Here is an 18,910-nt window from a genome sequence, read left to right on the forward strand (position 1 = left end):
TCACGCCCCGCTCCCCACCACCACCCCAGACATTTCATATCCTGCTGTCCTCTTTATTTCTCCTTAGTACTTATCATCATTGAACATGCTATATATTACATCTTGTTATTGTCTGCCTCACTCACTAGAATGTAAACTCCATGGAGGCAGGGATTTGTTGTTGTCTTTTTGTCATTACAGTAGTCTCCCCCCTTATCTGTGGTTTCATTTTCTGTGGTTTCAGTTATCCTCAATCAACTGAAATCGGAAAATATTAAATGGAAAATTCCAGAAATAAACAATTCATAACTTGTAAATTGTACGCTGTTTTGAATAGTGTGATAAAATCTCTCTCCGTCTCGTCTGGGAGGTGAATCATCCCTTTGTCCAGAGTACCCAAGCTGTATACTGCACCTGCCTGTTAGTCACTTAGTAGCTGTCTCAGTTATCAGATCGACTGTCATAGTCTCTCAGTGCTTGTGTTCAAATAACCCTTATTTTACTTAACAATGGCTCCAAAGTGCAAGAGTAGTGGATGCTGGCAATTCAGATATGTCAAAGAGAAATTATTGTTGTTAATCTCTTACTGTGCCTAATTTATAAATTAAACTTTATCATGGGTATGTATATTTGGAAAAAACATAGCATATATAGGGTTTGGTACTATCTGAAGCTTCAAGCATCCACTGGGGGGTCTTGGAACGTATCCCTCAAGGATAAAGGGGGACTACTGTACTGAATTCCCAGATTCAGTACCTGGCACATAGTAGGCACTCTATAAACATTTGTTTAATAAAGAATGTATGATGGCATTGTTTGTCACAGCAGGGAGTGGGTGACTATCTGGTATCCATCATGGGGGAAAGAAAAGTAAAATGGGTGGGTGCCCACTATGAAGTTATTTACAGCAGTTAGAAATAAACGACTAAACGTGCAGCCAGCAACTTGAGTGGACCATAAAGTCACAGTGCTGAGTGGAAAAAATTACATGCAAAAGTAAGAAACAATTACACACAAAACAACTACACATTTTACAAAGATACATACAAATTCAAGACATATATCAAACACATTAGAGAGGGGGTGGAAGTAGGGAACGGGGATAAAAAAATAAGACAAAAATAAATAAATCAAGAGAAGAGTCTTGTACCCATCCATGCAGATAGAAGGCAATGAATTGAGATTACCCTGTACCCGAGGTCCACCCAAAAATTGTTTAGTATTGTGAAATATATTTTGTTTCATACAAACTTTTTAATAAGAAACTTGGAAATATGTATTTATATGAGTATCCAGAACAAGCTTCAAATATGTGTTTATTTTTTCCTAAGGGATACTAAAATAATTTTTAACAGCTATATTAAGGCATAATTGACACAATAAATTGGATGTATTTAAAATGTACAAGTTGTTAAGTTTTGACACATGTACAGACCTGTGAAATCATCCTCACAATCTGGGGCTGACTTACCCCTCAGGCACAATAGGCATACACCTACAAAAATGTTTTAATTTATTTTAAATTCAAAATGCTTCAATTTTTAAAAAGTTCTTTTAAATTCAAAGGAAATAATAAACTTCTATATCAAAGAAAATATTTTCTATAATATTACACACTCATCTTTATACCAATGCAGCTGTATTTTTGTATTAATTTATATTTAAAGATTTTTAATATTTAGAAAATATATTTTATGAAGGAAGGGACCCACAGAGGTGAAAGTACCAAGGACCAATGAAAATCATAATGCAACCCTGCCACAATTAAGATAATGAACATGTCCACCCATTCCCCAACTTCTACAGGATTCCAACGGAGCCGGAAAAAAAAGGAAAAGGAGAAACTCCAAAAATCGAAGCTCGTTGTTTCCGCCCGGTTTCGAACCGGGGACCTTTCGCGTGTGAGGCGAACGTGATAACCACTACACTACGGAAACCACGCGGCACGAACACCTCTGAAAATCACCCTTCAAACATAGCACGCTGCCCCTGACCTGACAGAAAAGTACTCGGGGGACCAACCACAGCCCCGCCTCACCCACGCGCCCGGAGGTAGCCGGCAGGGCCCGGACTGCTGGCCAGGCATCGTGGCCACCGGCACTCGGCGAACTCGGTGGTGCCTCCTCAGGAAACTTCCAGCACTAGTGGGGCTCCACCCAGCGTCGTTGCTGTTCAAAGCCCGAGTCTGTGGGCTCGGGCTCCAGGCCTCCGCAAAGGCTCGGCGTGCAGTTTTCTCGATCCCGCAGGTCCCGGAGGGACGCTTGGCGGGGAGCGTGGCCGGCCCTGGGGTCAGGCCACCCGCTCGCTCTTAGCGCGTGCCCCCTGCCCCGGGCCTGGAGAAAAATGGTGCAGTAACTACAGGTAGGAAGAGACTTAGGTGACGGACTCGGCCAAAATAAGGGAAACCACTCATATCCGAAACAATAAAAACACACCTTCCGTTTGCCCAGCACTTAATTTAGAAAGCACTTGTAAACGAAAAGCTCCCTTTTTTCCTTCCTATGTTTTTCTTCCCTGTGAGTTTCCTTTACTACTCACACAAACACTTCACTTCTGGTCACCAAATGTGTGGAGGATTCTCCCCACCCCAAGCAATTCTCTGTGACACCAGCTGGAGGTCCTACAATTTAATTCCTTTCCGACACTATTTACTCAGAGATAGCGTCAGATCCCACAGGTTAAGGACTCAGTCCTACAAGACTGCCCCCCACCACACACACATTTCAGAGGACAGTTGCAAAACCAGCTTATCACCTGTACTTCTGACCCAGCAGGGCTACAGATTGGGGGTTCCAACCATCCCCTCCTCACGTTCCATTAATTTGCTGGAGTGGGTCACAGAACTCAGGGAAACGCTTACTTCACGTTCACCAGTTTATTAAAGGATATGATAAAGGATACAGATGAATAATCAGATGAAGACACACATAGGGTAAGGTCAGGGAGGGTGGCAAGCACAGAAGCTTCTGTCCCCGTGGAGGTGGGGTGCATCAGCCTCCCAGCGTGGATGTGTTCACAAACATGGAAGCTCTCTGAACCCCATACTTTTGGGATTCTATGGAGGCTTCATTATGATCATTAACTCCATTTTCAGCCCCTCTCCCCACTCTGGAGGGTGGGGTGTGCAGCTGAAAATCCCAAGCTTCTAATCATGGCTTGGTCTTTCTGGTGACCAGCCCTCATTCAGGAGCCATCCAGGAGCCCACCCAGAGTCGCCTCAATAGAACAAAATATGCTCCTCGTGCTCTTAACACCTAGGAATTTACAAGGTTTTTAGGAACCTTTGTCAGGGATGAGGTCAAAGACAAGTATTAGAACAAGAGATGCTCCTAGGGTTCTTATCACTTAGGAAACTACAAGGGTTTTAGGAGCTCTGTGCCAGGAACTGGGGGTGAGGGGAGTGCAGCCAGAGACCAATATACATAGTTTACATTTTCTATATTTTCTATTCTCTCAAGCCCACCCCTGGTCTCTGGCCATGGACCCCTTACAGCAAAATGATTTGACACAAGTCAAAAGATACTGGCACATTACTAGAACCCCAGCAGTCATTAATAATCATTCCAGTCCATCATCCTATTGTATGAGAATGCCCCCCGGGGTGAGGTTTTCGGGTTTCCATTTGATCTTGTCAGGTTCCCAAAGCAGGAGTGGTCTCGGCAATACATGGCTTCATCCTTCCAGGCATCTGATATAATTGAGCTAAGAGACAGTATCATCTCTTGCTCTGAGCCTCTTTTGAGGTGTTCGTGTAATATTGGATTTCCCTTATTACATAACTCATTTATTGACTACTTAACCCTTAGCTACTATTTCTTCTTCTCTCCATTTATACCCAAACTCTTCCACCTTTGGAAGGGACAATGGTTCAGCCACTGTGTTGGTCTAGATTGTAGGCAGTAATACTAGTCTAATAAGTCCTCCCCTTCAGTTCACTTCTATTCAGATAAGGTAAGGTTATCTGGTGCAGAACTAGCGGGCTGTCTTTACCAGCAGGCAGTGTAGCTGCATTCACTGTTAGCCTCAGTTTTGCCAGATGGAGTGAAAGCAGACCCTGCCCCATCAGGCCCTTAGGAATTCTGACATAAAGATTAAAAACATAGTTACAGTGTTCGCTTAGGAGTCATCCCTGTTTCCAGCCTTTGTAGTTGTAGCCCTGGTCCTGTGACCACTGCATCAGGTACGGGGGAAAAAGTTGAGGTGATGCGGGGAAGAAAAAATACTAGCACCTTCCCCACCCCCTCTTCCCCAGGTCCACCAGAAAAATAGACAAATCTACACTCCTTTAGCTCCCCCTCATGTTGAGTGTGAGCACACACTCATGAAGGTGTGTAAGCCAGCTCTTCGTGCCTTTATCTCCCCCTACTTTAGACAACCAATGTTTTAATGGCCAATTTCAATTATCTGTCAAACTAGTACCCTGAGCAGGATTACTCTCTGCCCATTGTTGGACATTTTGGGCTGTAAAGTGTGTTCTTTGGTCTAAAGAAATGACAGTCAGCAATTCAAATTGGTGCAACATCTTCTATTCTGGTTCTTTTATAGTATTCTGAGCGTTTGCATCCACCACTGGATAAGCAAAGCCCAGTCCCGAGTCAGTGTCTATTCCTGTCAGGACCCATTTGTAGCCCCCCAGGGATACCAGCATCAGTCTCATGTGCCAGCTATGATCAGGGCCTTCCTATCAGGGAATCTGCCACATAGCCATCTGCAGTCTCTGTCTCTCTTGTTGGCAGACAGGACGGCTCTTATTGGCGTTTTGTGCCTCAGAGGGTGCAAGAGGACTATGTTGAGACTCAGCCCATCTCTGCATTGCTGCAGTGCCCCCCTGTCCACTCAAATCATAGACCCGGGTGGCCATCTCAAGGGGGCATACAGGAATATCTACTTGTTGATTCTAATCACCTTCTGAACCTGGGAGGGGCTTCTTCTGATGGGCATTGACATGTCCTACTTTAATGCACCCCTCAAATTTCCATAGGGCTGTGCCCCATGCCGGCATCCCTTTAATAGGCCAGATTTCCACTGCCCTTCTACCTGACCATATGGCCAGGCCATTGGCCACTGCCCAGGAGTCAGTAAAAGCCCAAACATAGGGGCTTTCCCACTATTCAATTCTTCTATCGCTGCTAGGAAAACAGCATGCAAACACTGAGCTGATTTGTTTTTACCTTCTTCTATCAGAGTGGTGGCCTTCCAAACTAGACGTCCATTCACCACAGATTGCTGTCCACAAACCAAGCAGCTCTTTGTTGGTCAGTTGAGAGCTGTTTGTAGGGCACTGCCCAAGTAACGACAGAATCCAGCAGCTCCTCACACAGTTCCAGAGTCAGTCCTAGGGGAATAAATGCTCCCTGCTTATGAGTATCTCCTCCTTGCACTCCCCAGGCAGCACGATCCTGTACAAACCATCTCCATATTATTATGGAACTCTTCTGGGCATCACCATCCCCATTAGAGCATTCCTCTGACATCACCTGAAGCATTGTGGGTATTTCCAGTTTCAGGATCATTTTATGTCCTTCAGTCATAGGGATAGCTTCAATTAGTGTCTGAGAGCAAGGTAATAAATGCCCCTCAAATGGAAATTCTCTAGTCCAAAGGACAAGTAGTCATCGCTGGGAGGCACGCCCAGGCTCTTGTCATAAGCCCCAGTCCACACTCCACATAGGCCTATTGCACAGAGAATCTGTCCCTACCAGTGCTCCAGCTTCTATTCCACACTGTGTGGGCTTGGGCATTCTTTCTGACTCCCATTTAGCATGTCTAATTAATATTGCTTGAAGGGAGGACTTATATGCCTTCTGTTTTATAATACTAGGTAGGGGAGATGTTCCCCAGTCAGATACAATGTCTGTCCCCATAATACAATCAGGTTAAAAAGAGACACAACCACTTCACAAAAAGCCTGTTCGAACATTCCGGTTCTCCTATAAAGTTTTAATGTAATTCCATCAACCTTTACATTCCTAACTGTAGTCTCCATTAAGACTTCATCAACAGGTTTTGGTTTTATAATACTAGGTAGGAGAAATGTTCCTCAGCCAGACATAATATCCATTCCCAGAAAACATTCAGGTAAAGGAGACATAACTTTACACAAAGCTTGTTTAAACATTCCCACTTTCATAATCTTATCCATGCTCACATTTTTATGTTCTCTCAATCTAATTGCAGTCCGCATCAGGGTCTCACCAATAGGTTTTGGTACCATAGTGCATGGGACGCCTGTATCAAGGGGTTCTGGAAACTTCTTTTGTCTATCCCCTGACCATTTTACCCATTCTTGTGCAAAGGCCTTAGGTCCCCAGTGAGGGGTCGAGCCAAGGAACCCTGGCCCTTTTATCTACCTTTAACACACATTTGGTGATCAGAAGTGCTGTGTGAGAAGTGAAGGAGACTCACTCTTTCACACAGTAGGGAAGAACTAGGGTTTTTCCCTACACAGAAGAAGGAGAACTGAAGTTTTGCATTTTTAGCACTTTCACATTCAATTTGTTTTTGTAATACTGCTATGAGGAAGTATTAAAGATGTTTTGAAATTTGTAAAGATGAAGAGACTGAGCTAAGAAAATTTGACTTGCTTAAGATGGAACAAAGTTAACAACAACAGATAGGGACAAGATATCACATCTAAAATGAACAAAGGATTAATATCTAGATTCTAGAAAATACAAGAAACATCTTTTTTTTTTAGTGAGATATAATTGACATATGAAAGACTTCTGAAACTAGAAACAACAACAACAAAAAGCCAACAGGAAACCCAATAGAAAAAATGGGCAAAGAATGTGATTAGTCAGTTCATAGAAGGGGAAAGCTAGGTGGCTAAAAATATGCAGAGATGGTAAACCTCATTAGTAATCAGAGAAATGCAAATACAACAGTGAGATACCACTTTACATCTTTGACTGGGAAACCTTAGGAAGTTAGTTAATAAGTCTTGGCTAGAATATAGAGAAACAAGAATACTCACATCCTGCTGATAGAGTTCAAACAGGTACAGCATATTGGAAAGCGTCCTGGAAGTACTTAAGTCACTGCATACTGTATGACTCAGCAATCCTTCTAGCTACATACCACAGAGAAACTAGCACCTAGGTCTGTAAAGTGACACGTATCAGGATATTCATGACAGGATTGTGAGTGATAGTGAGAATCAGAGGTAGTCCAGATGTCCATCACTAATGCACAGATTTACCAATGCTTGGTTTACTTATGCGACATGTAGAGAACACAAAATACACTGTATTCACAAAAATACAGTGAAAAAGGAGTAAGAAACAGCATAAAATTCATAGCACAAACCCATTTTTGTATATACACTATATTTTCATTTTATAAAATAAACGCATGCTCTCACATACACAAATAGTAATATTATCTATATTTCCAGAACTCAAATATATTTAAATAGACACAATAAATACACTACACAGGTGCATTCTGAGGGAGTGGAATGGGTGTGTGGATGAGAGATGAAGAGAAAAAATGAAAAAAGTATAATAGAAGAGGAATCTCACCCAATCAGTGATTATAGTGTGCAAGAAAGTGAGGGAGATGATTAACTTGATTTTGTGCACCTGGGGGTGACGACAGACGAAAAAGTGAAAGTACCCAATGCACTTTAAGGCAAAAGGCAGAGGAGTGACTCTGATGAAAAGATTCACAACATACTATCAAAAGTGCTCCTACAAATCTGTAAGACAAAGACAACTCAAGAAAAATAAGCATTTTATAGAAGAGAATAGGTGGCCAATAAGCATATGAAGTAATGTTCAAACTCACTAGCTTTTATAGAGAAAAAATTGGTTACATACAAAGAAATGGGAATCAGAGTGGCAGTGAGTTTCTCAATAGCAACACTAACTTCCTGTCTTAGTCCATTGGGGCTGTTATAACATAATACCACAGACTGGGTAGCTTACAAACAACCATCTCTGTGGTTTATGTGTTTTTAAAATTCATAGTGTTGTTTTATTAAGGTTTGAAGAGGGAGTGAAATTGGATACATGTATTCAATCTACTGTCTTCATGTGAAACTTTCCCTTGCTGCTTGTCTTAGTCCATTAAGGCTGCTATAACAAAATGCCATAGAGTAGATGGCTTATAAACAGCACAAATTTATTGCTCACAGTTCTGAAGGATGGGAGGTCCAAGATCAAGTTGCCAGCATGGTCGAAGTCTGGTGAAGGCCCTCTTCCTGGCTCACAGCCAGTGCCTTCTTGCTGCATGCTCACGTGGTGGAAGGGACTAGGGATCTCTCTGGAGCCTCTTTTATAAGGCACTAATCCCATTCATGAGGGCACCACCTCCATGACCAAAGCACTTCCCAAGTCCCCACCTCCTAACACCATCGTCTTTAGGGGTTAAGATGTCAACATATGAATTTTGGGGGGGTCATAAACATTCAGACTATAGCAATGCCACTGTATTTACATAGTCAATCAGTGCCATTTGATTTTTCATTTAACTACTTACACAACTATTATTTATGGAGCATTTATGTGCCAGGCACAGGGTAATGCTATGGACCAGACCAAAGGGTGGGTAGCTATAAGAAAGTTCAAGGAATAGAACCATGGCCCAGCGAAAGGGCCATGACCACCAAGAACAGATCTGATGAAATAGAACTAAGCAATTTTGAATTTTTTTTTGTCATAGACCAGTGCTATGGTCTGAACGTTTGTGTCCTCCCAAGTTGAGATCTTAACCCCCAAAGATGATGGTATGAGGAGGTGGTGCCCTCATGATCTATCCCTATGTGGAGTGTAGACTGGGGCTTATGGCTTATGGCTTATGGCTTATCTCCTGTAATCTCTCAGTACTTGGGAGACAGAGTACCAGAGGGAGTGGCCTGCAATAAATATATATCAGATTTCACTCTGGAGACCATTGATATCAGAGTTGGTCTGAATGTGACTAGAATTGTACCTATCCATGACCCAGACTAATTCCCAATAGGATTGAGGTGATCAACTCTTATCCTCTCTGCCTGACAAAGAAAAGGGAAAACCCTCTGGGAGAAAACATCTACTTCAGTCTCTACAGTTATTTTATACACAATGTCCAGCATACAATAAAAATTAGGAGATGTGAAGACAAAGGAAAATGTGACCAATAATCAAGAGAAAAAGCAAGCAATAGAAGCAGAAATAATGATGATCCAATTGTTTAAGGTCACAGAAAAGAACTTTAAAAAGAATTATGATTATTATTTAAAGAAAGTAGAGGAGAACATGGAAAATATGTGAAAGATGGAGAATTTCAATAGAGATGTAAGAACCCCTACAGAGAGGTAAATGGACTTCTAGAACTGAATTCTCTGGATGGGTTTAACAGCAAATTGGACACACACAACAGAAGACAGGATTAGTGAATTCAAAGGCAGGTCAATAGAAAATACTCAAATTGAAGCACACACATATGCAAAGAAAAAAAAAGGAAAAGAAGAAACTATAACAGAGATGTTTAACTGGTTCATAAAGGAGAGAAGAAAGATAATGGGTAGAAGCAAAATTTGAAGAGATAATGATGAGAACTTTCCAAAACTGATGAATGACTCCATCTTCAGATTCAAGGAGCTCAGCAAATCCCAAGCAGGACAAATACAAGAAAACCACCTCTCAGTTTTCTACATCATTACATTACTAAAAAATCAAAGTTAAATTACTAGGAATCAAAGATAAAGATAAAATCAAAAAAGTAGATAGAGAAAAAAGATATTACTTTCAAAGAGTAACATAAAAATGATGTCTGATTTTCCAACAGAAACCATGGAAGCCAGAAGACATGTAATGGCATGTTTAAAATGCTGAAAAACAGAAGAAATACCTGCCATCCTAGAATTATGTAATCAGTGAAAATATCCTTAATATGAAAGCAAAATAAAGACATTTTCAGACAAACAAAAGCTGCACAATATATTTCCAGCAGACAGGAGGGAGTTTTCCAGGCTGAAGGAAAATGACTCCATGTAGAAACACGTATGCGCAAGAAAAAATAAAGAGCACTGGCAAGGGTAAATACATGAATAAATATGAAAGAATATTTTTGAAGTAACAATGATAACCACGTCTTGTGGGCTTTATGACGTATAATAAATTAAAATATATGACAACAATAGCACACATGGCAGGAGAGGTAAATAGAATTGAACTATTGAAAGACTCTTGCATCCTTCATGAAGCAGTAAATATACTAATTAAGTTAGACTGTAAGAAGTCAAGGATGCCTATTGTAATCTCTAGGGTGATCACTAAAAGAATAATATAAAAATATATAACTAAAAAACTAATAGAGGAGAATAACAAAACACATAATTAACACAAAATTGGAAAGTAGTAATAGAGAAATAAAGAACATATGGAGTAAATAGAAAACAAATAGCAAGATGTAAGACTTAACTGTATGAGTAATCACATTAAATGTAAATAGACTATATTCTCCAATTTAAAAATAAAAATTGTCAGACTGAATTAAAAAAAAACCAAACCCAAGACCCAACTATATGCTGTTTACAATACATACAGTAAGTACACCTCAAGTATTATTAATAGACACAAATTGGTTGAAAGTAAAAGGATGGAAAATAATGTACTACGAAAATACTAATCAAAAGAAAACTCGTGTGACAATATTAAAATCTGAGAAAAACACCCAAATGTCCATTATCAAGAGAGTGGATAAATAAATTGTGATATATTTATATAATGGACTACTTACAGCAATAAAAATAACTATCTACTTATATATGCAATAATATGGATGTATTTAATAATCATTATGTGAGTGAAAGAAGCTAGACACAGAAGAGAACTTACTGTGCGCTTTCATTTATATGAAGTTTCAAGAACTAATTGATTGTGATAAATGCCAGAATAGTGGCTTCCTCTGGTGGGGAGTATAGATTTGAGAAGGAAAAGGAGAGAACCATCTAGATGCTGGAAATGTTCTATATCTTGATTTGAGTGGTGATTACACAGGTGTATGCATATGCAAAAACTCATCAAGCTGTAAGTTTAATATTAGTGTATTTTAAATCTCAATAAAAAGAAAAAAGTAATAAAATGAAATACAATTTCCTAAAAATGAATAAATTGAATAAAATAAAATTTCTTTAAAATTGCAAATGCACATGTCTTTTGACTCAGCAAATCCTCTTCTATGAATCTATTCTCCAGATATATGTGCACATTTTCAAAATGATACATGTACAAGATTATCCATAGGAGCATCATTTGTAATAGCAAAAGATTGGAAACAACCTAAATGTCTATTAATAGGGAATTGATGAAATAAATTATGAACATCTATGTAGTGGAACATTATACAGCCACAAAAAGAAATGAAGAAGATCATTTAAATGATAAAAGGCAAAATGTAGAAAAATATATATAGTATGACACCATTTGTGGGAAAGGGGAGTACAATTACAGACATTAGGTATAAAACCATGAAATATTTCTGGGAAGATAAACAAGAAATTGGTAAGTTCATTGTCTCTGGATAGAACTGGGTGGCAGAAGATAGGCATGTGAAGAATGTTCACAGTACCTTTTGAAGTGTGAACTTTGAACCATGCAAATTGATCATCCATTAAAAAAAAGTCAAAAACAAACAAACACCAGGTGAAAAGTTAAAAGTGGCTCAGTTTAATTTGCTACACTGGGAAAAAGAATATATGGCTCATAAGGAAAAGGACTATGAAGTGGGAGAAAAAACAAAAAACAACTAAGTGTAGGTTTCAAATCAAATTTCCCCAGACAGTTTTGCTTAGAATCTGGGTTACGATTTGATGGCTTAAAATTTGATGAGAATACACCAATTACAATAAGACAGGAACTTACCAAAAGGATTAAATAAACATTATTACTCCTTATCAACAAATGGCGAGATATGGGTTAAGTCTTCAGAAGCAAAGCTGCTCAAGACAGAAGTAGGGTCTGTGGGCCACGGTATTGTATACATCGCTGAACAAGACTAGGAAAATGTAATTGAAGACCCCAAATTAAATTGAAATGAAGGCACCTTTAGGCTTTTCCTACTCCTGGTTGGCTCTCATCATCCCTCACTTCTCATCATGGCCTCTGACCCCACTTGTGTGAAGACACAGAAACTTCCGTGTGCCCATGACCCTTCAAGCCACTGTCTGGGGCACTTGGAACACCTAGCAGCCTCTCTGCAAGAGTGGGGTGTTTGAAACAATTGTATCAGATGATGTTAAAGGCTCTACTGTAAGCTTTTCTTAACAGGCAAGTTTTATTCAAGCCATTTAAAAGGTTGATTAACCTTAGTATTGTTATATGAATGACTTAAGATTTGTCTTGAACTACAACAGAAATAAAATTGGTGGTAGTTAATTTTCTCAAAAACCCAAATACAATGCAACATTTGTGTTTTTTATTTATTTGTTTTTATAACTTAATCTTTCACAGACACAAAGGGCTGAAATGAATTGGAAACTACATCTATTTGTAGATTATTTTCGTTTGACTCTAACTGAAGTGAAACATCTTGTCTGGAACTATTTAATCAGTTAATCCAGGATGGCAAGTGTACAGAACAGGAAATTGAAATAACCCAGAAAAAAAGGCAATATGTTACGCAAGTTGGTAACCAATTTTTAAAATATGCAAAGATGGTTTCTGAACTGCTGGGATAAGAGTATCTTATCTGAAAAGCTCTATTCCTCTACACAGTGAATACTTCTGACAGAAGTGTGTGGGTTTTTTCCCCACATGGACCAGTTCTCTAACACCAGCTGGGTATCCTAGAATTCAATTCAATTCTGACACTATCTGCTTGAGGTTAGTGCAGACCCCACAGCTTAAGGGCTCAGTCTCACAAGATTGCCCCCACCCTTACTTCAGACACCTATGGCAAATCCAGGTTGTCACCTGTGCTTCTGACAAATGGCTGTGAATCTGAGGTTCCCATGGTCCCCTCCTCTGGCTTGACAATTTACTAGAATGACTCACAGAACTCAGGAAAACAGTTTACTTAATAGATTATCAGTTTATTATAAAAGAATACAACTCAGGAACAGCCAGGTGGAAGAAATGCATAGGGCAAGGTATTTGGGAAGACGTTCCATGTCCTCTCCAGGCGCATCACCCTCCCAGCACCTCCATGTGTTCACCAACCCAGAAGCTCTCCAAACCACCTAGTTCAGGGATTTTTATGGGGGCCTCATCCAATAGGCACGATCAAGTATTAACTCAATCTCCAGTCCTTCTCCAGAGGATGGGAGATGGGGCTGAAAGTTCTAAGCTTCTAATCACAGCTTGGTCTTTCTGGTGACCAGCCTCCATCCTGGACCAGCTATCCAGGAGCCCACCAAGACTTGCTTCGTTAGAACACAAGATGGTCCTATCATGCAGGAAATTCTATGGGATTTAGGAGCTCTGTGACAAGAACTGGCTCAAAGACCAAATATTAGAAGAAAAGAAGCTCCTAGCCTTTACCTCTTAGGAAATTACAAGATTTTAGGAGCTCTGGCCAGGATCCTGGGATGACTCACCAAAATATGTATTTTTTATCACAGTACCTATACAGGGTGTCTCAGACACTTGGCATAATGGGACTGGGCATCAAAATTTTACAAATCCTAGCACTAACTATTAAGCCAGACAGGCACTAGCCCCTTCTCTCACTTTTCACTGGGGGAGTGGGGGAGAAGGGGCCCGCAGCCAAGACTAGGAAACATCTCTTACTACCTCCTGATACTTAACACACTAAGACTCTGAAAGTTGGGCAGCTGGTGAAGGCAAACTGAAACACAGACGGTAGCAGGATAGTCGCTTCAAAAGAGGTTGTCCAGGGATAGGATCTGCACCACTGAACACTCCATTAAAAACTGACCGTGCAACCCCTGTGCCACAGGTACTCACCAGCATAGCTTCGTGGGTAAGTCCTGTTGAGACATTCACCACCGAGAGGTAGAGCTTTACTTTGTCCTCAGTCCTGCCAGGCTTTAGCTCTAGCACCAGAACTCACCACCGCCAAGGACCCAGTGCTGTGATCCTGAGCCTGGAAGCAGGATAGATTTGGGTGATTCCAAAAGCCCAAACCTGAAATCATTGCCACCGCCTCCCTGCGCCTCTGGCTTCCCTCCCAAATCCCTGTTCCAGGCGAAGGCGACTGCCTTTTTCCCTTAGACTTGAGACCCAAGTCGAGAATTAAGCTGAACTCCATGCTGGCTGAAGGGGAGGCCCTTCCCTTGGACGGAGGAAGGGGGCGGCCGGGGGGTTGGGGTGGGGGAATGCCCACCTGAGAGCCCTTAGCCTGATGACCACACATCTCAGCAACCTCTTCTGTAGGCCAGTTTTATCACTTTTTCTGAAACATATTTTAAAAATAAAAATGCTGATTGTTTACCCAGAGGTGTAAATTAAGAATGGCAGTGAGCTCCTGATCTCTCTAGCCATAATTCTCAGGAGAAACTAAGGGCAGGGCCAGTCACCCAGTCGCTAGGCTGATAGCACCTGAAGTGCAGGGAGCCTGTGAAGTTGAAGATGTCTTTCAAGTAATTCCAAAATGCCCCATCCTCTGTTGAGACTCACTGATTTATAATTTTTTAAATTAATTTTCACACTGAAGCATGCACAATAGTATTTCAGATATATTCTAAATCTAGAATAGCTATGTTATAGTATAGGTGCAGTATCCATAATTATGAAACTTTCTCCCATTTTGAAATCCTAAAAGTAGTTAAAATTAGAGTTGGTAAAATTACTGGCAGCCCAGTAATTTTACCTTTTTGTTCTTTCCACTGGTGGCTGTCACCAGGTGTTCAAGGTGCCTCAAAGGGAAGTCCAGAGCCACTCAATACACTTACTGGGTGTGCAAAATCAGGGATGTCGTACTTCATCTGTTTGGATTTCTTGTAAAATAAGAACGTATTTCTATACGGTAACTAATTGGGTAATTTTACTTGTAAACCAGGAAATAAAAGGAATGAACAAAAGCGATGTGGTAACAAATTAGTTAAATGGTTGAGGAATCAAATCCTAATCTCCCACGACAGATGGGAATAATCACCACTATACCAATGAGGAAGGAGATGGGGCTTTTCATCAAAGTCATTTATCTTCTTCAACTGCCTAGTTCTACCCTGGGCCCAACTAGCTACAAGGCATTGAAAGCTCTTGTCCCCTTTGCTCCCAGGCTACCATTGGTGTCCAATTCCCTGCCGGCAGGAGTGAGTGAGACCAGCACAGGAGTGGCACATGGTGGAAATGCCAGAAACATTGTTGACTCTCCACACCCACTCCAACCCCTCTGCACCCTTCAACGTTGTGGTAGGTGGTCATAGACAGCCCCCTCTCCCACCAGGGATGAAGAGATTGTGCCAGAGCAGCCTGGGAAGTGTGAGGCTGCTGCACCCACCGGTGGGAGCGGGTGGAGTAGAGGCGAGGTTCAGCCTTGCAGAAGCAATGGGTCAGGACAATCCAACCACTTGCTCTGGCGAGATGCCTGCCCTGCTGAGCTCCTGCCTGAAGGAGGGGGAGTGAGGCCACCGAAAAGAATGGTGTGGGAAGAAGCTGTTGACCTCTACCCCACAGGCAAAGCAGAAAAGCTATCAGTTGGGCACAGGGCCCAGCTGGATGCCTGGATGGGCGGTGCAGCCTGGGTGTTCTCAGGGTCTTTGGCTGCTTGAGCCCCAGAACAGTGGAAAATGTTGGTGGCACAGTATCAGAAGCTTAGTAGTAGGAAGAAAGAAAAATGGTTAACAAAACCAAGACTCAAACTCCAGTTGGGAAGTTCGAGAAAGAAGCCTTAACCACTAAAATGCAAATGTATACCAGGAAACTCATCTTAACTTCTGGTACCAGGATCAGCTACATCAATTGTGGAGCCCAGTGCAAAATGAAAATGTGAGTCCCTTGTTCAGAAAGCAGCAAGAAAAAAGTGTTGTTAAAGGTAGTGAAATATAAAGCTTTTTCCTTTCTTCCGTGGTCGCTCTCTTGACTTGTCACGTTTTTTATTTGCTATTTAATGTCATTCGATGTAAAGAAAAATTAAGAATTTAAATAATTAGCATGAATTTTTACCCGTTATCCTTATATTGTGCAATGCCAGTTTTAAACGTTGACCAAGTGCTCACTATCGCCCATTTCTTATCCTCTGCTTTGTTTTGACCTAACTTTAGTCAGGCTTCCCTCCTCCCCACAGGCCCTTGAATTTTGGCTTGCCCTCGAGATTAAGCAAGTGCTAAAATGCAGAACATGTCTCCCTTGCCAGCTTATCCTGAGAATCAGTTGACCAAAGGGAGACACATTTCCTGGGAAACTGCTCTGATTATGCTGTCTGTTCACTCTCCCTCGCTTCCTCAATTTCCCTTAAAAGTTTCTGCTAAGCTCTGCTTACCCCTCCCTATGAAAGAAACATCTTTTTCTGTTTGATTTTGAGATATCATAGATTTCTGAGACTGGAGCATTCTCCTTACTGCAATAGTCTTTTTGAAAAGTCTTATCTAAGTCTGGATTTGTTTTTATTTGACAATGCAAATATAAAAGCATTTAATTCATATGAGGTATCACTGAAATCACACAATCCATATTTCATAGCTGCTACGTGCACGTGAATTTTTGTCCTTACCAGAACAGTGGAAATGATGCACAGAACTAACTCAACTGTTTTAATTTTACTTCTTGATACACACATTCTACCAACATTTTCTACCTTCGGCTTGTTGATAAGTAAGGAAGGACAGGAAGGAAAAGGAACTATGAGTTGTTCCGCCTTTCTCTTTCCTTCTGTGTTATCGTTTTCAGCATAAGTGGTTGGCTAATACAGGGAACTAAGGAAGGATATGACAGGATTCCTTGGTCATTCATTTCTCTTAGAACACCATTGCTTTCTTTTTGCATTTGAACAAACTTCTGCTGTGAATGGAGAGTGTGGCCTCTGGGGCTGTCAGGTCAACTTATTCTGTCATAGAGGCAACGTGCTTACTTTATACTCGCCTTAAGTCTCTGAATAGTGGGTCCACCTGGAATTCTGTGTTCATCAAGTATAGCAAATGCTGTACACAAACGGGCAACAAGGCAGGCAGAGAAGAATATTGCTATCTTCCCTGCTCATGTGCAGGCTGCATCAGATTTCAGTTACAAAATGCATGTTCAAAGATACAATCATTTAAAATTTCAAGGACACTTTTCAGACCTCCCTAAAAATTTCTGTGCTCAAATCATTCTCGAGATCTTTTTCTAGAAGATGCTGGGTGCATTTTCCTGCATCTATCCCTGGTGGTCTAGTGGCTAGGATTCGGCGCTTTCACCGCTGCGGCCCGGGTTCGATTCCCGGTCAGGGAAGTCAGTTTTCTTTCTGATTACCGACGTTCTTTTGTTGCTGTGGCTTTGAATGCCTCGATTTTAACCGAGGCTCGCTTGCGCGCACCCCACATGTCATCCCACCTTGGGGTACATCTGTACCGAGGGAACAAGGTGCGTGTGAAGAATGAAAAATTCCTGTATGCAGATTCAAACTCACTTGCCTCTGCCTCACTCTATCGGAAATTACCTATTTATGGTTTTTTTTCAATATAAGTAATTTCTACACGAAACGAGTTATATCAAATGACTTCTAAATCTATTGAGGTTTGATTGGCATAGGTACAGGTTTAGTAATGAGTGTAATTTTTCCCCGCGTTCATTGAAACCCTGTGAGCAGTTACATTCCAGAGATGTAGACAGCCCAGATAATTTTACCATTGCCATTTGGTCTTTTGTAAAAATAAGAACACATTTCTATATGGTAATTAGTTAAATTTACCTGTAAAACAGGAACTATGAAAATAGATCAAGAATGATCTTATTAAAATAGCAAGTTATATGACAACAGTCCTTGGCTCCCCAGTGACCTCGCCCCGCGGTTCTCAAAATTGACTTCACGTCACCTGGGAGAAGTTTGAGAGGCATGCAGACTTCGCGTGCCATCGTCTTAACCTGACGATGCCGTAGCTTGGCTTTAGGGGACAAGAAGAGCCATGTGATCACTTGCCAGTCTCGAAGATTGCGCTCAAGCAAGCTTTGGTTAAAATCCAGGCGTTCCCAGCAGCAACAATAATAGAATGTCGGTGATCTGGAGGAAAACTAGCTTCCCTGACCGGGAATCGAACCCGGGCCGCGGCGGTGAAAGCGCCGAATCCTAACCACTAGACCACCAGGGAAAGGTATAGGAATGTGCTCCCAGCACCTTCTAGAAAAAGATCTTAGGACTGATTCAGACACCTGTGAGAGACATTTAGGGGCGTCTGAAGAATGTTTTGAAGTGGTGTGTGTGGTGCTGGGTGCGGTGACCCTCACCTGGGTTAGAAGGTGAAAGGAGACTTTCGTGGCAGAAAAAATTGGAAGAAAGATTGTCACAAGTTAAACCAGGGAAGAGAACAATTTTTCCTACAACATTTTTGTCACTGACTCCTTCTGACCACAAGGATTTGTCATATTTTTTTCCCCCTTTCATTCCTAAAATCTCTATGCCTCTCTCACTTCTATGGTTTCCCCATGGTTGGTTGATGAAAACATGTCCCTCTTTTGCTCTCCCACCCTCCAAAAAGGATCCTATTTCTGATCTCCTCTGAATATGCCCCTCCCTAGGATAGAGGGAGGAACATTCAGCGCCAATGAGACATGCCCACCTGAAGCTACACCCCTCTTCTAGGCCATGCTCTGTTATTTGAGACCTACACAAACGCCTGAAGTCTGATCAGGCCTCTTCCCCCATCAGTATTGCTGGGGTGGATTAGGCCTCCAGTGTATGCAGGCAAGGATGGGCATCTGGCCTCATGGGTCCTTAAGAAAGTATTTTACCAAGGTAGTAGGAAAGATCTCATCTTATTTTACTGTTTATTAGCTTAATTTATAAGTTCAACATATTTAGACATGTGGAATGTAGGCCTCCATTTGTTCTCTTCCTCACAGCTTCA

The 18,910-nt window shown here is 41.3% G+C and overlaps 1 long non-coding RNA gene and 3 other non-coding genes across 5 annotated transcripts in view; 1 reads left to right on the forward strand and 3 right to left on the reverse strand.

Annotated features, from left to right (window-relative positions):
* Positions 1–1,843: 1,843 nt before the first annotated feature.
* On the reverse strand, positions 1,844–1,916 carry TRNAV-CAC (transfer RNA valine (anticodon CAC)). The gene has a single exon. It is a non-coding gene; the product is annotated as a tRNA-Val (tRNA).
* A 558-nt stretch (positions 1,917–2,474) lies between these two features.
* LOC131404688 (uncharacterized) overlaps positions 2,475–18,910 on the reverse strand; it is a 32,628-nt gene continuing 16,192 nt past the window's right edge. Inside the window, exons 1-3 of one of the 2 annotated variants that reach the window (XR_009219828.1) lie at positions 13,872–14,219; positions 5,151–5,314; positions 2,475–3,233 (exon numbers count right to left, since the gene is read on the reverse strand). This is a non-coding gene — a long non-coding RNA (uncharacterized LOC131404688). Of the gene's footprint in view, positions 5,315–13,871; positions 14,220–18,910 lie in introns of those variants that run through there. The other variant, XR_009219829.1, reaches the window with a different exon arrangement.
* TRNAE-UUC (transfer RNA glutamic acid (anticodon UUC)) lies at positions 17,226–17,297 on the forward strand. The gene has a single exon. It is a non-coding gene; the product is annotated as a tRNA-Glu (tRNA).
* On the reverse strand, positions 18,083–18,154 carry TRNAE-UUC (transfer RNA glutamic acid (anticodon UUC)). Its single transcript has one exon. It is a non-coding gene; the product is annotated as a tRNA-Glu (tRNA).

Source organism: Diceros bicornis, chromosome 4 (assembly GCF_020826845.1).
Source record: "Diceros bicornis minor isolate mBicDic1 chromosome 4, mDicBic1.mat.cur, whole genome shotgun sequence".
In the NCBI taxonomy this organism is placed as follows: Eukaryota; Metazoa; Chordata; class Mammalia; order Perissodactyla; family Rhinocerotidae; genus Diceros; species Diceros bicornis.